Consider the following 21,298-nt stretch of genomic DNA (forward strand, 5'->3'; position numbering starts at 1 on the left):
GAAACAATGGCTGCACCCAGAGCCAGGCTCCCAGTGATCTGAAATAGCTAATCAGAAGTTGTGATCAGTTATTGCCTGTGCCTACCGCAGATCTTGGGGCAGTGGGGTTATATATCCCTTCTGTCACTAACAAGCTGTGCGGGGCCTGTACTCCACACCTGCCCACCTTGAAAATGGGAGGTGTGTGCCAGTAACTGCGACAGAGAGAGAGAGCAATGACTGGTATTTACCATCATTTACCAACCTCTTCCTTGCAGTCTTCCCTGTATGCTGTACAGTCTTAAACTGGACTCCAGAGTTTCAAAACAGTTGACTCAGACAATTGCTGACTGTTTAATAGTGGTACTGGTGGAGGGACTGATTCCTGGAACTCCCTACTCCACCGGCTTCCCATTGTATGCATTTTGATGAAAAGTGGGTCCCTTGTGGGAAGACAAGTATATAAAAAGGTATTTTCTATTTTAAAAATAGAAACAGGAGCCAAAGGATAATTGCAAATATTCTAAACTTGTACCATCTGACTCCTTCTGCCAGAACATTTTAAATAAATGCCCAAAGAAGCCTGACAATTGAGAATTGATAAGGACAAGGAACATAATATACCTGGCAGAGTGATGATGAAAGCAACAATCCAGTTGACTTTTTATTCTTTATTTTCTTAGTATGGTTCCCAAGGATTAGCTGATTTCAGCTGAATACAACCAAGAAATTAACCAGAACTTTCTTTGCTTTCATAAGTCTATAGCTCTGACTTGGAAATCCAGCTAGCAAGCTCAGCCTCCCTGACTTAAGTGTGTGTCATCCATACATCAATACAAGCAACTATTTCCAGTTGGACTCCCACTGCCAACTTTTTAACTTACCTTTAAGGCAATCTGCACTTGATTTAATTTGTGCACCTTCTGCCTGCCTTCCAGATTCATTTTCCTGGAAGCACCTGAGAGTGGATCAGCTCTTCCAAGACCAGTCCTGGCTTCTCACAGCCTGACCCTATCTCATGAAACAGGATGCATTTCTGAACCTTAACAAAGGTCAGCTACTACACTGTTCTCAGGGAATTATTTGGTGGTGGAAATATATTGTGAGAAATGCAGGGATGTGGGGGTGGGAACTATTTTTTGGGAAAATAAACAAAACTGAACTATTCTGGGGGGAGTCGCAGAGTAGCCTTTCTTTCAAATTCAGTTAAATGAACTTTCAAACTTCTTGAAGAATAATTAACTTTTATGGTGTATTCCTGGAGAGATAGTATAAAGTCTACAAAATATTTGCAAAGATCTTTGCCTAAGGGAACCTAAGACCATATTTAAAGCCTTTTTAGCATGGCAGATGCTCCTCATCATTCCATTCACTTGTGCACCCTGTCCCCAACCTCCCACCCCCAGTCCCTAACTCCTCCTTCCCAAAGTCAGAAAACTCAGATAATAACCCTTCTAGGAGCATCTTCCATCACCTTCTCCCTACTGCTCTTTCCAAAGCAAATAACCCCTGATTTCGCAGTTCCTTTTCTTTTTCAACTCTTTCTTTTTTTGCCTAGGAAAAGCTCCTTAGGAATTCTGGATCATCCATGGAACAAATACTTATCTAACACCTACTAAATGCAGGCACATATCCATTGCATATGGAGGTTATGTAGAAATTATAATGTTTTGTTTTTTGGGGGGAGCTTTAAGTGTTTTGCTTTGTGTGGGAATTTTAAACCTATTTTGTTTGTTTGAGTCAAATTATGCATGACTCTTATTCTAGCCTATTTTGCTTCCTCATAATACTAAGGTTAATAAGGTTAATCTAGGATTTGAAAACACGTAAAAATAGGAAAACTTGATTTCCTGCATTTGGAGTGTGCTTAATTCCCCCTCTCTGTCATTTAATTGGAAATTCGTATCGCATACATAGTCAAATAAAATATGATTGGTTATATATGAGAATTGAGAGCATGTTCTTGTTGTATAGTAATTTTAAATGATTGGGGAATCTCTGGCCCCGGGAAATATCTAAAAACTAGTGAAAGAAGAGTTGGACAAGCTGATTTTGTCATGACACTTTGGTGGTTCTATAAAAAAAATAGTGAAAAAGGTCTTTGAACCAATAAAATAGCCACACAATTTTGTAATTTATGAATAGATATGTGTAGAACCCATGGGAAGGTATATTATCCCAATGTTAACATATGGCCTCAGTTCCTTATCTGTAGGAACCCCTAGAAACCACCTGTTGGCAGAAGTCAATTAGCAGAGACTACAGAGGGGTGTACTCATTAATCTAGGTGGAGCTGATTCTGTGATACCTCATTTGCACTTAGCAGAAGAAGGACTTGTGGTTATCAAAAGAGTTAGGCAAAACCCTGAAAGAAGCTCCTCTTTTCCATTCCTAAAGTCCTTATGGAGCAAGTGAAGCTGTCTGCAGTTACTGGAGATGTCTATTCTGACTCAATCCTTTGGCTAGGCCTAAAAAAAGAAATAGAAAGGAAAAGACATTGACATTTTGCTCTAGGAACTGCAAGACTGTGAAAGAGTCAAAAGAGTCTGAGATAAATAAAATAGGGAGATGTATTAGGTTTTAAGGACTTATGAAGCATGTGGAACAAATGAATTGGGAAGAGGCTGAAAGAAAGGTTCAAGAGAATCACACTTTGTTACGTGGTCTGTGATAAATAAAAGTTAATGTGGCATTGCTGTCTATATAATGAATGTCCCAGGAAATGTTACTGAAATTCTGCCTAACAGAAACTACTTAAGAAAGGAAAATAGATTTCAAGAGGCCATTCGTGGAAGGAGGCCAGGTGGGGGGAATATATATACATATATTTTTTTTAACATGTAACTACTGAGTCAAGGACCACCACTGACAAAGCACCATGAATACCTTCGAATGGAGTGAATGGAGTATCTTTGGTAACTATATTATGCTGAAGAATTATTAGAAATGAAAAAAAAATCTAAAAAATAGGTTTTCAATAACCAAGTGGTCCTCTCTGCAGAAGTTATTAATCTTACTTTAACCTCCTGAGGGATTATCATCCCAGTTTACAGACTCATGAAGCTTTTCCTAATTCTGGAGATAGAATGATACAGCTGAGAGAATTAGTCCTTTCTCCTTTGTAAGAGCCTTCTACATGTATCTTGCTACAGCTAATACTTGTCTCCTACACACCTTCTCTGTTTCAGGAAAATTCTTCAATATATTTGTTGTTTGTAATTTTTAATCTGTTTGACCAAATATGGTATCAGTTAACAGGAAATTTTTTATCAAAGCCCCAGTCCAAACTTAGTATGGTATGACTTTAGAAATGTTATTTAACTTCTCTAGACCTCAATTTTCTCATTCTTAAAATGCATAAAATGTACTATCTACCTCATAGGGTTGCTGTGAGAATTAAATGAGAAAATTCACAGAAAGAATTTAGAATGTATCTGATACCTAGAATGAACTCAATAAATGTTAGCTATCACTAAAACATTTACCAAGATTCTTATCATCACTATTATTTGCCTGGAAAGACCAAATGCAACCTTGTAAACATGTGTTTTAAATTTTATATCATTATAGGACATGATAAGTGTGGAGTTTGAGACGTGAAGCCAATATACTTGCCTTTTGTAGAACATGTGATATGTAGATAAAGATGACAGTGACAGTGATTTATGATCACCATGACCACAGATGATGCTCAATTAGTTCAAGATAAAGAAATTGGGGCAAAAGGATAAATAAAAGGAAAATAGAATGAAGGCAGGAATAAGAAGGGAAGAAAAGAGAAGGAAAGAAGGGAAAGAAGGAAGGAAGGAAGAAAGGAAGGAAGGAAGGAAGGTAAGGTGGGAGGGAGGGAAGGGAAGGGTGGAGGAAGGGAGAGAAGGAGAGGAGGGAGGGAGAGAGTGATTATGTTTCAGGTTACTAGAGGGAGCTAAGGAAGTAAGACAGATTATTTGTACGTCGGAGCCTGAAGATGATATTTATCCAACAGTGCTACTGCCATTCTTCTGAGAAGCTGGAGATATATGGAGCTGACAATATTGCTAGTTGTTACATCACAATTTGCTTTGGTAACAATTGAAATTGACTCTTCTGCTTTACAAGTTTCTTCCTCCCAGACATCAGTGGACAGGTATAGGTGAAAAAGAAGTGGGTGTTGCCAAGGGAATTTCACAGTAGTTGTTTTTGGAGACAGTATCAAAACCACATAATTTTATGGGTCCCACACTTCATACAATTCAAGATATAAGAAAAGGAAAGAGATATGATATTCAAATTTTGAGGAACAAAAAACTGGAGTCAAAATGTCAAGTAAGGGTGGCAATTGAGATTTCATAGAATCTAAGAAGAAGGTAGAGAGAGAAAGAAGGAGAGAGATGCAGATTTCCGTCCAGAACATTCCACAGAAACTTGATTAGTCTTGTTGGGGGAATGAGACTAGGATGAATAGACTGTGAGCTAAACCAGAGAATCAGCAACCTAGCCACAATCACTTAAAATGCATTTTATGCTTTTAAAAAGGTCCACTAAACTGGTTTGAGTTAAAGAGAGAAGCTATAACAACAATTTCTTTAGGGGAAAAACAAAAACATTGACAAACAAATACACAGAAACTCATCTGATCTCAAAAGCTGCATCAATTACAAGAGAATTTTTTTTTATGTTCTTCTGCAAATAATAATTTTATAAAAAAATTTTCTTTGAAACTATGTATAAATGCCTTATGTTGCCCAAAAGTTATTGTCTGACAGATACCAGCAATCAACATGAGAAAGACTTTCCAATTTGAGAGCTGCTCAAACTTAAGTTGGGTTTAGATAGACATATTCTAGAATGTGGAGTTCAGTAACTATAGCTGAGCACCTAAGTATAGGCTGGCAGGCATACCAGGAGAGAGGAAACATCATTTCATAATGAACCTACAAATGTAGGAAATAGCACTAAGATAAACTAACCTAACCTATGAACCTAAGGGTCAAGTAAATCAATTTCCAGGATATTACAGGAACAAAAGAATTTGTCGAGATCTGAACTTTGTTTTTAGCCTTGGGTAGATGCAGACATTATCACTATTCTCCTTAAATATTCAAGACTTGTGAATTTTAGCTCAATCCCAGGTGAACAAATACATGTTAACACACATAAAATGTGTAGATTGTAGCATGCAACATTATTTAATGTTCCACCAAAAACAAAGCAAACCAAAACAAAAACAAGACTGGGTTCTATTATCTGATTCTTGCATAAATTGTCCTAAAACCCTCACTGCAGGTTAAATAAGAATTCAACTAGGGATTCAAAAGGGTCAGTTAAAGAAACTTGTGCGTTTCAACTTCAACAGGAGGTAGAAGAAGGGGGAAAACCTCCCTTGAAAATTTGAACTACAATCCAGCACTTTTGCAGGTGTGCAGTCTGAATCCACAGTGCTGAGGAGAGGATTTCATTTGAAGTGGTCTCGGCTTGATAGTGCCCTCAGGTGACTGACAAGAACAAACACAAAAGCTGCCTAGGAGAAGAAGAACTAAGAGTACAATTCAGGACAGTAGAAATTGTAGAATGCGTCAAATGAGAGTGGCATCCAAGATTTCAAAGATTTGCAAATGTGAATAAATTCATCTTAACCTGAAAAAATCAGGAACATAAAAGCTTGCTTAAGATTCTGCTTGGTCAAGTACAACAGATTTATATACACTTAGTCCTGCAAAGTCTCTTTGGATATTGTTTGACTTTGACATTGGTTTGGGAGGATTTCTTTGGTTCAGCTGCCTTTCTGGTTTTGACCATTCTTGACCTCTGACTTAAGGTATCTCATTTGCTTTGATCCCATCCTAAAATATGCTCCTTATCTCTGGTTTACACTACTTTCCTACGTTTCTACATTTTCATTAATTCATTCATTAAGAACCCTTACTAGGCGTTATGTTCTCAGGATTGAAGATTCAGAACTTCATAAGGACAGGTTCTAGTTTTCATGGCCCTGAGAGACCTACCTCGGGGTTTTCAGACTTAATGTCAAATTTACCAATGAAGCCTATTAAGAATGGATATTCTCCTGCCGCTCCTTTGTTAAAAAAAACCACAAGCGAATCTGCTACACACCCAAGAGAGCCTGCTATTTTGTGTGTTCTCATTTCACCTAAAAAATCTCAGCGCTAACTCTGTTTTATTTCTGCATATCAGGGGTACTCATAATTCTGTGTCTAAGGAAACAATTAAAACTAAAACTTATCCATGACAATTTATTAAGGCAGCTTTGACCCAACTGACAGAATTGAATTATTTTATAATTAGCTGAATTTGATCACTATACTATGCTCAGCCACAGAAGTATAGCTGCTTTGTTCACTTCGACAGCATTGGAATCACTAAGAAATGGCCCCACTCTTCTATTGTGAGAAGATACATCCTCATAGAATGAAGTTGTGCTTTCTGGGATTTCAATTACATTGTAAGTTCTTTGTATTACTGAAGTGAATGAATTAGAGTCTCTAGAAGATTCAAGTCCCTTCTAAATGACGAGGGAAAGTTATATTTAAAATATGAGGTATTCTGTTAGATAGCATAGATTTACAGTTCTCTGTGTTAAGTTTTATTCTTACTACATTGGTACATGTGCCTAACTACTAGGGCACATAGGAAAAGCAGAAGATCACATTTTTATAATCACATCAAGCATCAGACATTTTTCTGTTTTGCTTATTAGACACACATTTGCAAGGCATGCCATATTAAACACACTGATCATTTCTCAGCTTGATTTTTGAAATAGAAAGAGAAGGCAAATAAATGAACACAGGTTCAAAGGTCTACTCTCAGCTCTGTCACTAACAATCTCTATAACCTGGGCTTCAGTGACTCCATTAATAAAATCATGAGATTGACCTTTTTTGCAGTATAAACACTGAGGTTTACTATAAAATTCAAATAAATTATCATGTGATAAACATAAACTGCAAGTTAGAGTTATTAAGAATAGGGTCATTAGAATGACAGAATCAGCTGTTAAAATTTAGTTACATTTAATAGAAATTCAAGACATGATTGGGAGCATGTTATGAGGTGCTAACCTGATTGCACCCAGAACAAATACATGTTCTTTCATTCCTTTGGCACCTACTGTAGGCTTTCAGTTTAGGAAATGAACAATGATACAAACTTAAACTTTACATTGTGCAACCTTTCAATCAGGATTGTCATAGATCAATTTATCTAAAAAGAAACCTTTCACATCTTGGTGCAGTCTTCCGCAGCCTTGCCCATGTTTCATTGTAAGCTGCTCACAAGTCATGCCTGTGGCTGCATTCTGAAAAACAAAGGGAGGGGAAGTTGATTGCTCAGGCTATGCAGCTCTACTGTGAGGGCAAAGCTGCATTTCTAGATCCCACCACTTCTCTTCTTCTCTGCAGGAGTGCTGCTTGCTATGCATTCTTGAAATTAGTGAGTAGGTCCCCAGGGTGCTTAATCATTGGAGGGCAGATCAGTTGCCACAAAACAGCACTCACATTAGTGACCTTACATTCTATGACAGGATGGAGATGGCATAAATCAGGATTTTCATAAGCCCTTCCAAAATTTGGAAGTCCATCTCCAAAAAAACACATCATTTTCCTTCCTGTTACTCCAAGCATTAAACGCAAATTTTGAAAACTGTCACATGCCACGTGATTTGGTTAGCTACTTAAGTGTTACTATTACTACTTTTATTGTTGCTATTATTATTATTATTATTATTATTATTTGAAATAACTATCCTCCTCTACAAGTCAATAAGGAAACACCAAACCTGGGGGTTCTACAAAGTTTACCCACAGGGGCACTGTTGACTGGGAGAAGGGCAAAACATGTTTCACTGCAGTGTGTACTGGAGGATTTTCCTGATAATATTAATTTCTTAAAAGAGGGGCATCCTATTTTGTGCTGGGGAAATTGGAAGCCTGGCACAACAATCCCATAGGGATTGAAATAGCCATCCATAAATCTGCACAGTGTATCCTATTCTGCCCCCATTGAGCAACTGTAATAAGAGTTCTATAGACACGGCAGGAATTGAAACATGACTACTGAGTAAAAGAAGGCTTCCATCAGAACTATACATGCATTAAAGATGGTAGATGGCTGCGGATGCCTCTTGAAATTGTACAATTTCACAATAAGTTAAGTTCTAGCTTTTAAAAGCATTTGTGTTTATCTGCCAATACCTGGCTATATTATTTATTAAGTTTGTCACTAAACTCTGTTTTGCATACACTAGTACTTGCTCATGCATGCCTTATGAATGAATATAGAAATTAGCATCTCATTAACTTGATAATTAGGCCAATGATAAACAGCTGTTTTGTTGCCATGTAGGGCAAGATTTCTACTGAAGTTACTTATCTGCCATACACAAATAGCTGTGCAATTATTTGTTACACTTTCAATTATAGACAAACAATAGGAAATAAACTTTTCTTTTACACATTTGCTTCCATTGTAATTAAGATCCAAAAACATGCTCTGCTTTTGGAAAAATGATAATGCAATGTTGTCTAACAATTTTGATGATGTAAGTGTACATTTTTTCACATTTCTTGTGCAGTTCAAACATTTCATATTGTGCATTCTCTTATAAATGACTATTTCTAAGATGTTTCTTTAAAACTCTTTTGCTTCCATTTCATTATGTTGAGAAACATAGGATATTGTCTTTTGAAAATATTTCAAGTTGTTCTGTTTTGCTTTAGTTTTTGCCCACCTCCACCTCCAAGAGTAACCTGTATTTTAACTATCTCTTGACTATATTGGGGTCTCTACTGAAAAAAAAACACATCTAAGTAATGTTTATGATGTTTCATATAATGAAAGCTATGAAAATGTTTTCTCAATTGTTTAGGTATGGCTCAATCCATATTTATTAAAACACTCACTCTCACAAGCAATGTGTTGCCTTTCAATCCACGTGGATTTAACATTAGAGATGTAATTTAAAAAAATAACACCCAGAAAACTATCTTTTGAACTAATGAAAAAAGGAACTTGGTTCTGTGCTCACAGCAAAGTCATGGAAGATAATTTGAAACTTCAGTTAGCTTCCTGTAGAGAAAAATAACAACCACCAAACTAATGGGCAACCAATGGTCAATTGCTTCAGAAAAGAGGCTCCCCACAGAATTCCCTGGAAGTTAATGTGCTACATTGGAAGTGTTGGGAAGTGTTTTAAGACTATCCAAGGGAGCCCATCTTTTTTAACAGATAAAAAAGGTCTAGGGGTGCTATTTTTGCTAATCAAGGTTGGGAGATGGAATGCTCTGTCTTCATTTAGATTTCCCTGTGCTTTTCTCTGAACCACTATATTAAAAACAATCTCCCCCCATGATTTTTGGTTCTGTAGTGGAATATAGTTTATGTGAAAGTAAATCTGGAAAGATTACCATTCAAAACTGCCAGATGCTTCGCGTTTTCTGGTAGAAATCTGAATTCCAGGTTTGCAATGATATTTCCTGCTGTGCCCAACACTCAATCAGAATGTATGCTTCTTGGTGGGTAACGTAAGGATTCCAAGGCTAACCTGGCAGCTTGGCTTTTATATTTTTCCAATCCAGCTGGGAGGTATAAATTTAAATTCTGGGCCCCCCAAGCTAAACTTCAGAAGAGGTCTTTGTTAATTTTAGATCTCCTGCAGTCAGTTTCCTCCTTTCATAAGCTACCCCATGCAATGCAGTTTATGATTATATATATATGTATCAATGAATAAAACATCTCCTTTTGAAAGAAAGCTAAATTATTACATTAATGATACAGGAATCTATGGGTTCTTGTTGCCTCTGGCTCTGCCATGTTTCGATTCAGATTCCTTCCTCCACTCTGTTTGAATTATATTAATGTCCCATTCTCTCTCTTCCTTAATCCAACTTGCATATTATGCAATATAGCATGGGTAGCTAACAGTACATGCTCTGGAGTCAGTGAAACCAAGGTTAGAATCCTTATTGTTTCATTTTACAGCAGTCAGATCTTAGGATGAATAATTTCATTTCTCTGATCCTTAGTTTACTCATCTATAAAATGGAGCCAATAAATTGAACCTACCTCCCAGGTTATTGAGAGTATTAAATAATGCTTAGAGAGGTTTAGCACAATGCTGCACATTGCACATACAACAGTTAACACTAGCTGTTTCTTTCAACCGAGGACAGCTTTGAGGAGAGGCAATATGCTTAATGATGGGGAGGTTTGATGTTTTATGTACCTTTACATAAAGGTACATTTACATTTTATGTATGATGCTTTATGTCCATATCCACAGGACTGGTATACCTTTAAGAACATAAGAAATATATGTTCTTACAGTTATACCAGTCCTGTGGATATGGACCCATTGTAAGTAGAATCTTTTGGTGAATAGGCTCTTAGCTTCAAATGTGACCGACCTTATGCAGGGTAGAATTTAATCCTCTTCCTGGAGTCTTTTATAAGAGATGAAACTCAGACACAGAGAGAAAGAGAAGCTGAAAGAGAAAGCCATAGAAGCAGGGAAGTAGCCACTGAAGCCAGAAATAGAGAGCAGCCAAACCTGAAGGAGAAGGACCAGCAGACACTGCCTTCCCATGGGACAGAGGAGTCTCAGACTGCCAGCAGCCTTTCTTCAGAAGGAGGTGTCACTCCGTTGCTGCCTTAATTTGGACATTTTCATGGCCTAAGAACAGTAAACTTGTAAGTTAATAAATCCCCATTGCAAAAGCCAACCCATATTTGGTGATACTCCATCTTATCAGCTTTAGCAAACCAAAACACTCTGTTATTTCCCTGCTTATAAGTTGTACTCAATATATCTTAGTATATATTTACATCAAGATGCTAGGGATATATGTGCATTTCTACTTTTTGTACAATGCTTGTTTCATTATCTATCTCTTTAATGTATATATATATATATATATTATTTTCCTAGCTGGCAAATTCTATCTATATTGCAACCATAAAGCCTGGTACTATACTTAGCCTATCACAGACAGTGTGTATTTGTTTTTGGGTAGTGTTGATAAAACCAGGTAGAGTTATAGGTTGTATATATCAGAAATATCCAAAATAATTATGGCCTAGTCAAGATAATTATTTCCTTCTCATTCTCAAAAAAAGAAGTGATCCAGAGTTGATGTGATAGTCTCCAATGTCTGCGGTCTAGGTTCCTTCTCTCTCTCATCACATGTCTTCAGATCACAAGGTCATCTCATCATGAAAGAAACCTTCTTGAATCTTGGTGATTCAGCCATTAGGTTCCTCTTGCAGACAGCATAAAAACAGAAGAGGTGAATCCCACCACTTGAAGAATAGTTGCATACCAGGCACAGTTTGCAACATTTCATTGGCCAGTGGACTGCGCATAGCTGCAAAGAGGGCTACAGAATGTATTCTTCATTCTGAGAAGTAGTGAGTCCTGCTACAAATTACAATTTGACAACTGAAGAAGAATGGGAGAATGGTTACTTGGGATGACCAGCAGTCTCTGTTCTAGGTAACAGGGCTTTTTAGTTCCTGCTTCTAAATTGTTCTCACATCCCTTACTTTGTGCTTTTTGCCCACACAAAAGAATCAATTTAATTTCTGTCATAAAATATAACCAAAGAATCTTAAGTGGTAAGCAGCACATCCACGTAACCATGGATAATTCTACCTTAAATTTACTAATTTGCAGAATTGGCAATATAATACCTAACCTACTTGCCTAAATATTGTACAAATAGTTGTCAAAAGTCAAAAAAATTAATAACTAATATTTTTCTGAAATATACTATATACGAAGTACCAGAAAGTACCTATTTTAATCCTCAAGACAATCCTGTGAAGCAGACTGCATTAGTCACATATAAAAAGAAGAAAATCCAGACCGGAAAGTTAAGTAAGATGCCTCAGGCACACAGATGGTAAGGAACATACCTGGGATTGGATTTCAGGGTGTCCTAATTTCAATATCAGCTGTGGCAACACCATGCAATACTTTATAAAGATCAACTACTGAAATGCACTGTAAACTATGTACATATAATTCTGCATCTTACACCTTTTATTTACCTGATATATGTCTACTAATATTGATAATTGTATCTACTCTGCAGAATATAGCATGATATGGAAAACTGACATGGAGTACATGCCTTTTAAGATGAAGGGCATAACAGATCATCTCAAAATTTATCATAGTCTTGTTGCCGTTATCATTAGGACACCCTTTATTTCAAGATTATGTCCCACAGATCACAAAGCAAATTAAAGGCTTGTTTCCTTCTTTCCTGGTTTTCCGGCTATATTCTAGCCTGGTTAGGATGAGCCAAGGACATAACAATGACCATTTAGTGCGCTCAGAGCAGCATGAATACAGCAGGATGCACGACAACCAAATTACTGTAGCTGCTGTTCAATCAGTGCTTCCTTAGCTACAAATCCTTTTTGAAACTTTCCCTGATATCGCTCTCCATTGAATGTGGCCATGTTTTTTTAGTGTTACTGATTTTTAAGAAAACTGGCTTGAGTTTCAAAATAAGGGATTAAAGAATTCTTATCTATATTCACATCTTTTCCATGTCAATGGAGAAGTAAAATGTAGAAGACAGCTTCTGGGGTATCTGTTTAACTCCTAAGAATCCCCATTCTTTGAGAACTGCTTTTCAGACTTCAGCTCCATGCCCTGGACCTAATAACAGTGTTTGTCGTGCATGATGCCACAGGTAGGTAACTGGACTGGTTGGTGGGTGAGACTGGAGGTTCTCCTTCCTGAAGCTGGACCAATTGGTTTATTTCTTTCTCAAAGTTAGTAATTGGGGCGGAGAGACAGTCATTTTAGGCTTATCCCACATGGAAGTGATTCAAATTTGGGAGCTAGGAAATGACCATTTTCTTTCCACCATGAGAAGAGATGATGAAATTTGGTCTCTAGAGAGACAAAATTCAAGCAGACACATACTGAGAGAACCAAAGATATGAGATGGAGAGGATGTGTGCCCAAGGTTTTCCAAGTCTTTCTGCTTCCTGCTCCCCTCATTTCTTTCCTCTTTGCTTGAATTGATTAAATTTTATTTCTGTTATTAAATATAACCTAGAGAACCTAAAAAAATTCATGAGGGAAACAGAATATGAAGAGAGTAAGAGGGAGAAGAATTTCTGAAGCAATTTGCTAATGCTCAGAAATGAGACGGAAAAACCCAGACCTCCAGAAATGCAGAGCAGCCCTGTTTGTCATGTTCCTTCCCTCTGAACTAATTTGGAATGGAGAACGGTTTTTCACTTCATGGACCATTCATGACAGTATCTGATCACAAAGGGCTCTTCCAGAATGGTGTTCCAGGATGTTGGCCCTGCAAGATATTTGTTACAGAAAACTGATCTGTACCAGCTTAGTACCAGACTCCCATTACTCACTGTGTAATGGAAACAGCAGAACTCACTGTACTCCCTATCTTGGGATAGGGAAATCTCCTAGAAACTATGAAGTTTGAAGCCAAGGATTCTTGGAATATGATGCATGAGGATGATTTTCCTTTTCTTGGCATTTTTCCACAACCCTTCAGTCACTCTGTGAACTAAATTCCTTTCCATATGTTTTCCATTCACTTACATTTAAGAAAAAAATTATTGTTTCTGGGAGTCATTTGATGAGTGGTGATTCCAATAATTCTTTTCATTGTGATCTCAGCTTAGTGATGATACATATTGTTTATATGATGATCCAAAAATGTAGAATCATTAGGTAATGCCTGTCTAAACTCATCTCTTGGTAATAATAGACTTGAAAAGTTTTTTATTTATTCTCTCTCTCCTCAGGGAAAAAACTTAACATTAAAAATATAAGCATAAGGCAAAAAAGAAAAAGCAGCCAGTAATGTAAAATATTTGTGCCATTCACTCTAATATTTGCCTGCCCATATCCTCTTTTTGATGGAATATAATTTCTCTTTTGTCTTTTCTGAAGCTGTGTCTGTCTATTTGATGTCAAAATACAAGACACTTTAATGAGCCAGTCCAAAATCAAGGAAAAACATCCATTTACCAAGTTCTATAATGATATACAGCCTTATGTCTTTTCTTGATTGGAATTCTATATAAGGAAATCTGTCTAGATAAAACAGGTATGCTCTTGGAGAAACTATTTTTCATCATTTAAGAAAAATATGTATATTCCTGAGCCTTCACTGAAACTGTCCTGCATGGATTTTTAGAATTGCAAAAGGCATATTTTGCATTTGCCTATGAAAATATGCCTTTTTGAGAGCATGGAAAATCGATATTATTTGAAGTGCAACTTGGTAAGTGCTTCATTTTTTATGAACCCAGGAAAAGAAATTTATTCCATTTTCACAAACAGTAATTTTTTTTTAATTCCTAGAACCATGTCTATTCAACAGAAATTGATATTGTATACCAAATATTTCCCATATAGATGAAGAATTCTTCATAAAAGATAGCAGATTACATTCATTCTTATGACAATTATGAGAGGTATCATTGAGTTTTTATTAAGCACGGAGTATTTTGCAAATATTATTTCATTTAATCTTTTAATAGCTCTAAAAGTACAATTATTAACCTTATTTTACAAATGAGAAAATTATATCTTAATGAGTCTAAATAACTTGCCTATAGTCACATAGTAATACAAAGAGCTGAGACTCAAACTCAGGTTTCATGATATTCCAAAAATCTATGCTCATAATTGTCTGAAGGTATACTCATAAAGAATTTAAAATAATTTAAAAAACACCATTAAGGACAAGAGATGCCAAAATACCAGGTCTGGCCCTGGCAATTAGGCACAATGAGTTTGAGAAAAGCATTTGCTTCTTCTATGGACATTTTTTTTCTTTCTATAACACAGGGATAGTAATATCTCCTGTGCCCTAGAGTGTCAAAGGAGATAGTTTATGTGAAAGTACTTTGAAACTGCCAAGCGCTCTTCATAGGTATGACAGAACAATTAAGCTCATCAGCATCTAAAAATCTTAGTCTCTGACAATATGTTTGCTGTTTAAGGTCGCGGATGAGAACCAATGAACTCTGGGGATTGTGCATTCCTTTTGAGTGAAGAGTGATTGGTACTGATTGCTCCAGCTTTTCAAGTTATCTATAGAAATAGAAAATATTGCCACGTTTTATCTAAGGAAGCAAGATACTGATTCAGCATATTCACATCTTCATCTATTTAAAAACATATAATTACACAATGGATGTATCTGAATCTAAGTGTAGAGTGAGAGATGGAATTGCAGAAAGCTGTAAGATGTGAAGAGTATAGTGGAAGATACGCATTTGAATCTATTTCCCTTCCAGAAATGATAGTTTCATTTTCTAAAAGAGAAATAGTTTATAAGAAAAATAAAGTTTCCTCTGAGACATCTTGAGGAATATTTTTGTGCAGAATAAAAAGTGGCCTCAGGACTGATCAGAGAATCCTAAATCTTTGTCAACTTTAATGTATATTAATCATTCATCAGATTAGCTCATTTTAAAGTTGATATTCACTCTCTCTGTATATCTGTGTGCATGTGTGAATGGGAGAAAAGGCAGCACTACCATTTTCATACCTACCTCTTAAGGTGTGCACTTCCTATGAACCAGGCAAAAGCTTTCATTTCCATTATCTTATCTAATCCTCCCAATGATATTGCAGGTATATGCTGTTGTCGGATGTAAAGCAAAGGCTTGGTTGGAGAGGTCAGTGACCACCACTCCTCACCTCTCTCTCAAAATAACCATAACTGAGAATCCACAGTGTGCCAGACATTTTACACACATTATCTCTAATCCTCACTCAATACTGCAAAGTAACTAACGTTGTTCTTGTTTTGCAATGCAGACACTAATTCCCTGAAGAACTGAAGAAATACGGCTACTAAGTCATGCCATGAAGAGTCCATCTCATACTCATACTGGGCTACCTCCCAAGACCAAGTGCATATATCATGTGCAGATTAAAAATGGTGGTTACATTCATTGGTTGTGGCAGAAATGAGTTCATTAGGATAGTAGACCAAGGCCCTTAGCTCCCTCAGCTTGCTGTCATGTGTTTCTATTTACAACATTGCTGTTTGCCTCTTCCGGGCCAGCAGGAGTGTATCTCTTTCCAGGGCACTGAAACAGAGTCTTATACAATATAATGTAGTCAAGGGAGTGACATGCCATCACATTGTCATAGTGCATAATCTTGCTAAGAGAGTGACAATTCATCACTTTTGTCATATTCTTTTGGTAGAAGCAAGATACAATTTCCACTGCATTCGAGGGGAGAGGGTTGTGCAAGGGTGTAAGTCATAGGGAGTTACCTTACAGTATTCTAAAAACAGCAAATGCACCAAATAATTCTAACCAGATTAGAATCAGCATATAATCTAATCTCTATTATATCCTCCTATATTATTACATAATATATTATGTAATATATACATATATATTATGTATACATTACATAATAATATATCCTGCATTATTATGTAAATTTATAACTAGTTAAGGAGCTCAAATAAGGATAAGATTCTTTATAAAAGTATGTAACCAAAATACTTATTTTTAAGTTTTCATTGTCACTCTTTCCCCACATACTTGTTTCTTTTTATAATCATTTTTTAATTTTTTATTAAAGAAGTTATAGGTATACAGAAAAATCATGAGGAAAATACAAAATTCCAAAATATTCCAACTCACACGCCAAGTTTTCCTTATTAACATTTTGAGTTAGTGCGATAACTTTGCTATAATTGATGAAGCATTATTATAGTTATACTATTAACTACAGTTCATAGTTTACATTAGGGTTCATGGTTTGCATTGAATAATTCTGTGATTTATTGAAATTTTATTCTGGAGATACATAAACGACTTAAAATTTTCCCTTAAACACATATAAATATATAATTCTTTACAGTTAATTACATTCACAATGGTGAAATTTGCCATGACCACCATCTATTACCAAAATTTTCCCTCACCCCAAACAGAAATTCTGTACCAATAGAGCATTAACTCCTCATTTCTTACACCCAGACAGGCACCTGGTAACCTATATTCTAATTTCTATTACTACAAATTTACATATTCTGCTTATTCCATATAAACAAGATCATACAATATTTGTCTTTTTGTGTATGGCTTATTTCACTCGACATGCTGTCTTCGAGGCTCATCCATTTTGTAGCATGTATCAGAATTTCACTCCTTTTTTACGGCTGGATAAAATTCCATCGTGCATATATATAATTTTGTTAGTCCATTAATCTGTTGATGGACACTTGAGTTGCTTCCACCTTTTGGCAATTGCAAATAGTGCTGCTCTGAACATCAGTGTGCAAATTCTGTTAGAGTCTATACTTTGAATTATTTTGGGATTTCCAGGTAAAACACTAATTCCATACTTAGCTTGCTGAGGAAGCACCAAACCGCTTTCCACAGTGGGTGCATCATTTTACATTCCAACCAACAATGAACAAGTGTTCCTATTTTTTCACATCCTCGCCAATACTTGTAATTTTCTGTTTTTTGGTTTTATAGTTTCTAATAGTAACCATTCCAGTGGGTGCAGTGTCATCTCATTTTCCTTTTAATTAATTATTATGCTAAAGGTTATTGATGTTGACTATTTTTCATGTGTTCATTGGCCATTTGTATATCTTCTTTGAAGAAATGTTTATTCAAATTTTTGCCCAGTTTTTAATTGGGTTGTCTTTTTATTGTTGAGTTGTAGGTATTCTGTAAATATTCTGGGTTATTAACCTATATCAGATGTATGATTTCCAGACATTTTCTCCCATTTTATAGGTTGATTTTTTACTTCCATGTTCAAGTCCCTTTGAAGTACAACATTTTTTAATTTTGTAGCAGTCCCAGTTATCTGTATTTTCTTTTGTTGTTGGTGCTTTTTGTGTAAAGTCTAAGAAACCACTGCCAAACATAAGGTCCTGAAGATGTCTTTCTATATTTTCTTCTAGTAGTTTTATAATTTTCATTCTTATGGTTAAGTATTTGATCCATTTTTAATTAATTTTTATATATGTTGTAAGGGTTCACCTTCATTCTCTTGCACATGAGTATCTAGTTTTCCCAGCACCATTTGTTGGAAAAACTATCATTTCCTTGTATAATGGACTTGGCCCCCATTCAAAAATCAAATGGTCATAGATATGATGGCTGATTTCTGAATTCTCAACTTGATTTCATTCATCTATGTGCTTTGTACCAGTATCATGCTGTTTTGATTACTGTAGCTTTGCAATAAATTTTACAATCAGGTCATGTGAGTCTTCCAACTTTTCTCTTCTTTTTCAAGATAGTTTTGATTATTCAGAGCCCCTTAGCCTACCATACAGATTTGATGATTGCCTTTTCTATTTCTGCAAATAAGGTAGTTGGGATTTTTATTGGGATTGTGTTGAACTTCTAAATTGCTTTGGGTGGAAGTGATATATTGAGTCTTCCACTCCATGAACAGATAATGTTCCGCCATTTACTTAGGTCTTCCTTAATTTTTTTCAGCAGTGTTTTTTTTTTTAGTTTTCTGTGCATAAGTACTTTCTATCCTTGGTTAAATTTGTTTCTAGATATTGGGTTCTTTTAGTGACTTTTGTAGATGGAAATTTTTCATGATTTCCTTTTCAGATTGTTTGTTACAAGTGAACAGAAACACTAGTGACTTTTGTGTGTTGATCTTGTACCCTGCACTTTGCTGAATTTATTTACTAGCTCTAAGAGCTTTGTTGTGGATTTTTCAGAACTTGCTGTATATGGGATTGTATCATTTCCAAACAGGGAAAGTTTTACTTTTTCCTTTCCAATTTGGATGCTTTTTATTTATTTTTCTTACCTAATTTGCTCTATTTCCAGTACAATGTTGAATGAGAGGGGTAACAGTGAGCATCCTTGTCTTCTTGTCTCCTCCATGATCTTGAAGGAAAGCTTTCAGTCTTTCACCATTGAATATAATGTTTGCTGGAGATTTTTCATATATGCCCTTTATTATGTTGAGGATGTTTCCTTCTATTAGTTTTCTAAGTGTTTCTATAAGAAAATGTGCTGAGCTTTGTCAAATGCTTTTTCTTTCTCAACTGAGATGATCATGTGTTTTTCACTTTCATTCAATTAGTATTGTATATGTCATTAATTGATTTTCTTATGTTGAGCCACACATGCATACCTGGGATAAAACTCACTTGATCATGATGAAATTAAAGGAACACATTCTTTTAATGTTTTGTTGGATTCAGTTTACTAGTATTTTGTAAAGAATATTGGTCTATAATTTTCTTTGCTTATAGTATATTTATCTGGTTTTGGTGTTAGGGTAAGGTTGGTCTCATAGAATGAGTTAGAAAGGGTTCCCTTCTCTTCAATTCTTTGTAAGAGTTTGCGCAGACTTGGTATTAATACTTCTTGGAATGTTTGATAAAATTCATCAGAGATGCTCTCTGGGTCCGGGTTTTTCTCTGATGGAAAGTTTTGTTTAGTAATAAAGTCTCTTGACTTTTTATTGGTTTATTAAGATTTTCTATTTCTTCTTGAGTCAAAGTAGGTATTTCATAATTTCAAGGATTTCTTTCCATGTTATATAGGTTATCTTATTTGTTGGGGGTACAGTTGTTCATAGTGTTCTATTATGATCCTTTTCATTTCTGTGAAGTTGTTAGTCATGCCTGCCTTTCGTTTATGATTTTAGTTATTTGCATCTTCTTTTTTTCTTTTTCATTCTAGCTAAAGGTCTTTCAATTTTATTGATCTTTTCAAACAATCAATTTTTAGTTTTATTGATTCTTTGTATTATTTAAAAAAATTCTCTCTTTCATTTCCCCCACTTTAATATTTGTTATTTCCTTCCTTCTACTCACTTTGGGTTTAATTCACCCTTATGTTTCTAGATCTTCCAATCGTAAGGTTAGGTCTCTGGTTTAAGACTTTTTCTCATTTTTATTGTTAGTACTTAGACCTATACAATTTCTACTCAGCACTACCTTTGGTACATCCTATAAGTTTTTGTATGCTGTGCTTTTATTTTCATTTTCCTCAAGATTGTTCCTAAATTCCTTTGTGATTTCTTTTTAGACCAATTTGTTGTTTAGTACTGCATTGTTTAACTTCTAAATACCTGTGAATTTTCCACTTCTCCCTCTAGATTCATTTCACTGTGGTCATAGACAATACATGGTATGATTTCAATAGTTGAAAAATTTATTGAGAGTGGGCCACAGACAGAGTTCTTGCCTGCCATGCCAGAGACCCGGATTGGCCCATGCAAAAAAAAAAAAAATTATTGACACTTGTTTTGTGCCCTAACATATGATGTCTCCTGGAGAATGACCCATGTGAGCTACAGATGAATATGTTCTGCTGTTGCTATTGGGCATAGAGTTTTATTCGTGTTTGTTAGGGCTAGTTAGCATATAGTGTCATTCAAGTCTTTTTATTTATTGTCTTTATTTCTTCTGACTTACGTTCTATCCATTATGAAAAGTGGTGTCTTGAAGTCTCTTACTATTAATGTAGAACCATCTATTTATTTTTACCTTCAAATCTGTTTATATTTGCTTCATATATTTTAGTGCTCTGCGTATATATTTGTAATTGTTACATCTTCTTGTTGAGTGACCCTTTTATCAGTATATAGGTTCTCTTTCATTCCTTTTTACAGGGTTTGACTTAAAGTCTATTTTATCTGATATTAGGATAGTTATCCAAGTCCTCTTTTGACTATTATTCACGGAATATTTTCCCACCCGTTCAGGCTTCCTGTGCTTTTTTATTTAAGGTAGGTCTCTTGTAAATAGCATATAGTTGAGTCATGATTTTTTTTATCCATTTTGCCAATGTCTGCCTATTGACTAGAGAGCTTAATTCATTTACATTAAAATAACTATTGATAATGTTACACTCACTTCTGTCATTTTCTTATTTTGGTGTTTGTAACTATTAAGTCTTTTATGTCCCTAATTCTTCCATTAGTGCCTACTTTCATATTTATATGATATTTTGTAGCATGCCATTTTGAGTTCCTTCTCATTTCCTTCTGAACATATTTTTTCAGATGTTTCTTTGTGGTAATCAAGGGGCTTAAATTAGAATCCTAAATCTGTAATACTCAACATTTGATTTCATACCACCTTAACTTCAATAATATACACAAACACTTTTCCTTTGTCCCTCTACCTCTTAACCTTTTTGTTGCATTTTTAAGGAATTGTATCTTTCTACATTATGTGTCCAAAATCACAGTTTTATCATTACTTTTAATGCATTTGCATTTTAGAAACTATAAGAAATGAAAAGTGGAATTACATGCCAAAAATACAATATAATCATAATGGCATTTATAATA

At 35.5% G+C, this 21,298-nt stretch overlaps 1 long non-coding RNA gene across 3 annotated transcripts in view; it reads left to right on the forward strand.

Annotated features, from left to right (window-relative positions):
• The window catches only part of LOC143649492 (uncharacterized), a 340,610-nt gene that overhangs the window by 172,537 nt on the left and 146,775 nt on the right, over positions 1 to 21,298 (forward strand). The window contains exon 8 of one of the 3 annotated variants that reach the window (XR_013159042.1): positions 918 to 1,003. The exons of 1 other annotated variant lie outside the window; for it this stretch is intronic. This is a non-coding gene — a long non-coding RNA (uncharacterized LOC143649492). Of the gene's footprint in view, positions 1 to 917; positions 1,004 to 21,298 lie in introns of those variants that run through there. One more of the 3 variants, XR_013159049.1, reaches the window with a different exon arrangement.

The sequence above is a fragment of the Tamandua tetradactyla genome, chromosome 11 (assembly GCF_023851605.1).
Source record: "Tamandua tetradactyla isolate mTamTet1 chromosome 11, mTamTet1.pri, whole genome shotgun sequence".
NCBI lineage: Eukaryota > Metazoa > Chordata > Mammalia > Pilosa > Myrmecophagidae > Tamandua > Tamandua tetradactyla.